The 7,821-nt window shown below is 30.4% G+C and overlaps 1 long non-coding RNA gene across 1 annotated transcript; it reads left to right on the forward strand.

Annotated features, from left to right (window-relative positions):
* The first annotated feature begins 625 nt into the window (after positions 1-625).
* LOC144569835 (uncharacterized) lies at positions 626-2,619 on the forward strand. Its single transcript, XR_013516159.1, has 2 exons — positions 626-772; positions 2,365-2,619. It is a non-coding gene; the product is annotated as an uncharacterized LOC144569835 (long non-coding RNA).
* Positions 2,620-7,821: the final 5,202 nt, after the last annotated feature.

Consider the following 7,821-nt stretch of genomic DNA (forward strand, 5'->3'; position numbering starts at 1 on the left):
GCTCCGAAATCAATTTGAAATAAAATATGTCTACTTGATCAGTAATTAAAGTCCCGCTTCATAAAAAAATGCAATTACATTACTATTGGCATTTGCTGGTTTCAGCTGAAAGCCGAATTCAAGTCTGGTTCATCATTTTTGTTAGTTGTTACCATGCTCTATCTTCAGTCTTTAATCGGAAGATAAGGTGCTCTACGCGATATGAGATATCTAGTGTACCAGTGTTTAAAAATCTTGGGACATTACATTCATATTTTTCTTGTACGCTCCAAGCCACTGTATTACAACAAATCAAAAAGAACTTGAAGGAAAAGACTGTAAAATTCATAAATTTAGGATGTCCTTCCACACCAGCTGATACAACAGCTGTAGCAGTAAATATAAAGGGCTGCTAATTGAACTGAACAGTCCGTGAACAAACGGGCTGAACAGATAACCAATAAATATTGAACAGGCTATAATCTGAACAAAGCCCGAAGTCCAGTTCAAGTTCAAATTAATTACTACAAACTGAACGGGCCTAAACAATAACTGAGCAGCCCATTGGACCAGCCCATTACCTTGTCCAGTGAACAAACCGGTTCTTGACCATTGAACAGTCCAGTGAACAAACGGCTCCATCTTTCCTGTTTGAGCAGCCTCTAGATTACGAACTTACGCCTCTCTCTCTGCCTCTCTCCGCCTCTCTCTGCACCACTCCGCCTCTCTCTCCGCCACTCCGCCTCTCTACCCTCTTCACCGCCTCTCCTTTTTAAACTCAAATTAATTAAGGGTAAATTTCTTTGTTAGTACTGTGATTTCTATGTATTGTCTCCACCATTTTGCAATTTGATGATTTTATTTATTTGGGACTTGCCAATAGAACCTATATATCTTGGTTAATTGGTACTGGTACAATACTGAAATGAGGAAAGACGTAATGAATGCTGAATTTCATTATTTCTCAATTTCTGACTTTCTGACTGGAATTCTCAATTTCTGACTTTCATTATTTCTCAATTTATGTTAGTTATCTTATTTCTAATAATTTTGTTTGATGGTTGCTTAATTTTCATTTTTCTTGTATGAGGTTGGTATAATTGGAAGATGAATATATAATCAGTTGTATTCTATTTTAGGGTGAATTTGTGAAATATAAAAAGAAGGTACTGGTATTGGATATCTCTGGTACCATGTCCTTGTATTTGACATTACTAAATGAAAACAAAAGAATTAGAAACAATTCATCTTTAAAGTATGTAAAATTACTTCACTTTATTATGTGACTGGTATATATATAGTGATGATTATTGAAATTACTTGGAGCTTACAGATCAGTTAATGGATGGTTTAATTTACTTTAGTAGAAATTGGTACCAACAAAAACATGATTTAATTTTACCAATTTAATTGTTTGCTTATATCCTATCGTGGTTGTAGGGAATAAATGACATATATAGGTTTTTAATTTACTTTTACCCATGGTACTGGTAGGTTTCAGATCAGTAATATATTCTACAGTACCAGTAATATAGATATTCATGGTTTCAGATCAGTAATATATTTTACAGTACCAGTATTATGATGGCTAGAGATGGTCCCAAATAGGTACTTATTGAATTCTAATTAAATACTTGTTCTGGTAAAGACAAAAAAAAGATGCTGATAATGATTTCCTTATTTATTTATATATATATATATATAGAAAAAGTGACAGATATACAGTGGGAAAAAAATTTGTTACAAATTAATTATGTATAAATGTACTTTCATAAAGTTTATGTACCAAGAATTTTTTTGCACTGTAGAGTGGACTCCATTTATTTGTTATATCCTGTCACACACTCAACAATTTGAAATCTAGATAGATATTATTATTGCAAATGATTAACTACGAAATCTCTGACCTTGCTGTACGTAACTGCTTATTAGGTAGTTGCAATTGTTTTTAGGGAAATTTAATTAAGGGAGAAAAGTGCAGAGTATTATAAAATATATCAGTGTGCTTCACTTTGCTGAAGTTGCAATTCAACAATTTTTCCATGAACTACGAGTGCCAACAGGTAAAATATCAAATTGGTCCTTGCAGAAACAAATAGTTCTTCATAATTCTCTTAATTTTTTTTCCAAAGTTCAAGAACTTGGTTCTTTTTCAAAATTTAAAGGATTGATTTCTGCAAATGAATGTCTATGGACTGTTGATTTTATTCTTTTAATGAGTTTGGAGAAACCTGATTATTCCCTTTTTTTTGAGCAGCAACTAGTTGGTTAAGGTGTTATGAGAGGATGATTTTACAAATAACCATCATGTTTCTATTAACAAAAACTTCTTGTTACAAAACATTAGATCAGAATAAATGATTAATTGCTTGCTCTTTTTCTTAGGATTTTGACAAACAAGGCAGTAGAGGCCAATGATGACAAACAAGGCAATAGAAGATTGCTTCAACTTATAAGCATTTTTTTGTTTTTTGTAATTTTAGTAGAGTGCAGGGCTTTTTTTCTGGAAAAATTAGAGGCATCTGCATACCAGCTGTGGGTTTTCTGGTAAAGTGCAGGGTTTTCTCTTACCAGTGCATTTTGATTTTTGTCCGAACAAGGTAAATTGCAAAGATATGTAATGATAACTTTTTCAGTTCACATGGTGCTTTTATTTTATCGGAAAAAAATTGCTGCCAATTATTATAAAGAGAGATATGTAATGATCCAACATTCATACTGTGCAATGTGCATCATTAAAACCGGTTATTGTCCATACAAAACCCGTTGGTTGTCGAATGAATATTCATTGGTTGTCCATCTATTTTTGTCCGAACAGGGTCGGTTATGAACTGGAGTATGTAATGATCCAAGTTGGACGAGCTGAACATGGTCAAAAGCTCCTCAAGTTCGGGCCGGTTATGGACTGGACATTTATCATTCAAATTTCAATACGGGCCGGTTATGAATTGAAACCCGCCCATTAGCAGGTGTCCATGCGAAAATGGACCAAATGTAAAGCCCAATATGGGCAATATACAGTAACGATTAATATAGAAATTCAACAGAACAGCTGTTCACTTTAGCCCTAACTATGCTAAAAATTGAATTGTTGTTCTTATCAGAGATACTATGAACCAAACCCGATCCAATTAGTTTCCTTGCAAGTACTTCCATTAATATATGATACAACACAATGCACAGAACTCATACTAGCAAAAAGTCAAAAAATAAATCCGAATAAATATCATTACAAAAAATAATGTTTTATATAGAACCTTCACATTAAACCTGAAACAAGTGGGGCGTCACTATTAATATTTAAATACTGAGTTGTAATAAAATACCAGTAGTTCTTTTACCAATAATGGTGCCAAGCCAATCTTCTAAATTTTTAAAAATTGTTCTGACCAGCTAATATCAATTGGCCAGGCAATATGTTGTTTTAATACCTATTTCATCCTACTCCGGGTCTCAGTATAGGGGCATACCAATTACCAAGTTGCTACCAGGTGGTTCTCATGTTTTCCTCGGTTATCAATTCTTCCTCTCTTTTAAATTATTGAGATTTAGAGACATAAATTAGCAAATTCTTATTTCCATAAGACTATTTTTAACTACTAATGTATAGTAATTACGGTGAAAACGGATCAGACAGTGGCTAGACCATATCCGTATGCCTTTTTGTTTTTTTTTATTCATTTGTCGAATATAGAAACAATTGAACACAAGATATATATGGATTCAGAAGATATATATTAAATGGATAGAATACAATTATGTATATAATTTGGATGTTAAAGTAAAATTTATTCAAATCTTATGCAATGAATGGAAATTATTGTGAAATAATTATTTGGTAGTACAATATATAAAAAAAATATAAATATTATAAATAAACTAGCATCCATATCAGGTATCCAATCATGATAGTGAGCCACCTAACTGTTTTCCGTTAGAAGTTATTAGTTAGATAAAACATATATCTTGCTAATTAGATATCCAAATATTCTGAATGTCGAAATTATGTCGGTATCCATTTTAACCTGTATTCACATCCTTATCAGTATCCACAAATGTTCGGATAATGGATATTCTATTCGTAAATATTCGAATAATATGGATGACTAATATCATTTTAGAGTTTCTTTTGTCCAAATTTTAGCCGGGACCTTCGTTGGTTAAAAAGTCAAATAGAGAGTTCCATTCTATTCCATACAATTAATTAAATTCGGTAAGTTTGAAATAGAGTGAGAATAAATGACATTAAGCTTATTTAAATTTATAAAAAAAATCACACTTTTATTATTAACTTAATTATTCGTAGAATATTAGAGTGAAATAAAATGAATTCAGATGCAAAAACTAATATTTTCAAATAAAATATGCAGATTATGTTGAATAGTTTGAATCGATTCCTTGGAATTAAAAAAAATAAAACCAAACTATGGGTCACTTTACAACATATCTTATTCACTGCATATTAGTTTTACTTGAATTTACTTTTAGATTCAAATCTTCACTTTTTTAAGAAAATAAACTGATTATTGTTGTCACTATTTAGCAGTGTATACATTTTCATTCAATCCATATAAGATATTTTAATGATATATTTTTATCATAATGTGTAATTTTTTTACAGCTATCTTATGTAATCAAAGTTTTTAATAGTGATTATTTCTGTACCGCAAAAGTCATGAAAAAAAAAATCCGACAACATTTAATTTTTAATATTAAATAAAGTAACAGAAAACTATAAAAAATAATTAAAATAGAATATACTCAAACAAAATTGATATTTTCCCTCAGTTGATTTTCTCCAATGAAAAAATTAGAAACTTGCCCACCATAATAAACACAATTTAAAAGATGAACCAACAATTGATTGCATACCAAAAGAAGAGAAAAATCGACAATTGATTGGCTATTAAATTGTAACTTTTTTTTAATTAATTACCGGTAAGAACAATATTAGTAGTTGGAATTTGAAATATTAATGAGATCAAATAATTAGAGATTATAAGAGAAAATTAAGAATACTTAATTCTAAAAATTACTAAAAAATTTGACAGAGCGATAATTCTAAAATCAAATTTAGAGTATGTGATGTTTTGTATATGTAAACATGTTAAAAATATAAGATATAGTCGAATAAAAATATGTAGACTATTCGGCTCATTATAAGATATAGTCGTATAAAAATAGTTGAGCAGCTTAGTGTTAATTTCACATATTTCACATATTTGCTGTTATGTAGACTATTTGATGTTTTGTATCTGTAAACATGCTAAAAATATAAGATATAGTTGTATAAAAATATACCTTGCTACTGTAAACTCGAGGTAGCCGCACAATAACACAACACGATACCGAGATAAGCAAGAGAGAGAGAGAAAAAAATAATAGAACACTAGAATTGTGGAAAACTAGACGGGTGGTGAAAAACCACAAACTTCGCTGGCCTAATATTGTTTATAGAGGAAAAATAAATTATAAGCTTAAGAAAGCTATTCTGTAAGTGATAATCACAAAAGTTAGTAACTGTACATGACCCACAAATTGACAACTTTTGAAAACTCAAGAACCACAAATTGAATTTACTTAAAACAAGACTTAGCGGTACAGATTAACTGTACATGACCCACAAGCCTACAACACCACACAACAGGAATCAATCTGAAGAGGATACCGAACAATGACCTGCATGTCTGCTCCACATATTTGTAAAAATGCAAATAAAGCAGCCCTAACTGTACGCAAAAGTCATGAAAAAAAATATCATACGCGACAACATTTAATTTTTAATATTAAGTAACAAAAAACTATAAAAAATAATTAAAATAGAATATAGTCAAACAAAATTGATATTTTTTCCTCAGTTGATTTTCTCCAATGAAAAAATTAGAAACTTGCCCACCATAATAAACACAATTTTAAAGATGAACCGATAGTTGATTGCATATCAAAAGAAGAGAAAAATCGACAATTGATTGGCTATTAAATTGAAACTAATTTTTTTAATTAATTACCGGTAAGAACAATAGTAGTTGTTGGAATTTGAAATATCAATGAGATCGAATAATTAGAGATTATAAGAGAAAATTAAGAATGCTTAATTCTAAAAATTACTTAAAAAATTGACAGAATGATAACTCTAAAAGCAAATTTAGAGTATTTGATGTTTTGTATATGTAAACATGTTAAAAATATAAGATATAGTCGAATAAAAATATGTAGACTATTCAGCTCATTATAAAATAAACTATTTGACTCATTATAAGATATAGTCGTATAAAAATAGTTGATGAGCAGCTCAGAGTTAATTTCACACATTTCACATATTTGTTGTTATGTAGACTATTTGATGTCTTGTATCTGTAAACATGCTAAAAATATAAGATATAGTTGTATAAAAATATGCCTTGCTACTTGGTTTAGTAAATATGAAGTACACTATTTAAGTAGGTGAAAACATCAATTAAAAATATGAGTCGGCTCATGAGCTCTTGAGCCGAGTCGAGTCGAGCCAAGTGTTTACATGAGCTGAGCTGAGTCGAGCCGAGCTTTTTCTTTCAAAATCGAGCCGAGTTAAGAGCCAAATCATTTTGCTTTTCTCATTGAGCCGAACCGAGTTTGAGCCAAACCTTAATCATCAGCTGCCCTAAGTACAGTAATAATCACTATTAAAAACTTTGAATACATAAGGTGACTGTACAAAAAGTTACATATTATGATAAAAGATATATCATTTAAATATCTTATATGGACTGAATGAACATATATACACTGCTAAGTAGTGATAACAATAATCAGTTTATTTTCTTAAAAAGTGAAGATTTGCCTCTAAAAGAAAATTCAAAGCTAATATGCAGTGACTAAGATATGTTGTAAAGTGACTCATACTTTGGTTTCATTTTTTTTAATTCTAGGGAATCGATTCAAACTATTCAACACAATCTGCATATTTTATTTGAAAATATTAATTTTTGCATCTGAATTCATTTTATTTCACTCTAATATTCTACGAATAATTAAGTTAAATAATAAAAGTGTGATTTTTTTTTTATAAATTTAAATAAGCTTAATATCATTTATTCTCACTCTATTTCAAACTTACCGAATTTAATTAATTGTATGGAATAGAATGGAACTCTATTTGACTTTTTGACCATTTCACTTTCTAACTAACGACGGTCCCGGCTAAAATTTGGACAAAATTAAGAAACTTAAAGCCATATCAATTTTCTTATAGAAGAAGTATTATTGTGGGACCCACGTTCTTGACTGGCAATATATTTCCTTGTCTGATAGCATCTAACAATTTTACGCCGCGCTGGCCGAGCCGAGCGATTTGACAAAATTTAATTAATAGTTTAAAAATACGAGTCGGCTCGCGAGCTAGCTCGTGAATTCGTGAGAGTTCACGAGCCAAATCGAGTGGAGCCAAGTATTTACATGAATCAAACTGAGTCAATTTTTTTTTTTCAAAATCGAGCCGAGACAAATTTGGATTTTTTTTTCAGTTTCGAGTCCGATTTATTATGAAATATTGAGCCGCTTAATTCATTGATTCGCGAATCGGCTCGACTCATTAGCAGCCCTAACTGTACTGCAAAAGTCATGAAAAAAAAAATCCTACGCGGCAACATTTAATTTGAATATTAAGCAAAGTAACAGAAAACTATAAAAAATAATTAAAATAGAATAGAATCAAACAAAATTGATATTTTTCCTTCAGTTAATTTTCTCCAATTGATTTTCTCCAATGAATAAATTAGAAACTTGCCCACCATGATAAACACAATTTAAAAGATGAACCGATAATTGATTGCATATCAAAAGAAGAGCGATAATTGACTGGCT

The sequence above is a fragment of the Carex rostrata genome, chromosome 18, assembly GCF_964058835.1.
Source record: "Carex rostrata chromosome 18, lpCarRost1.2, whole genome shotgun sequence".
Taxonomy (NCBI): domain Eukaryota; kingdom Viridiplantae; phylum Streptophyta; class Magnoliopsida; order Poales; family Cyperaceae; genus Carex; species Carex rostrata.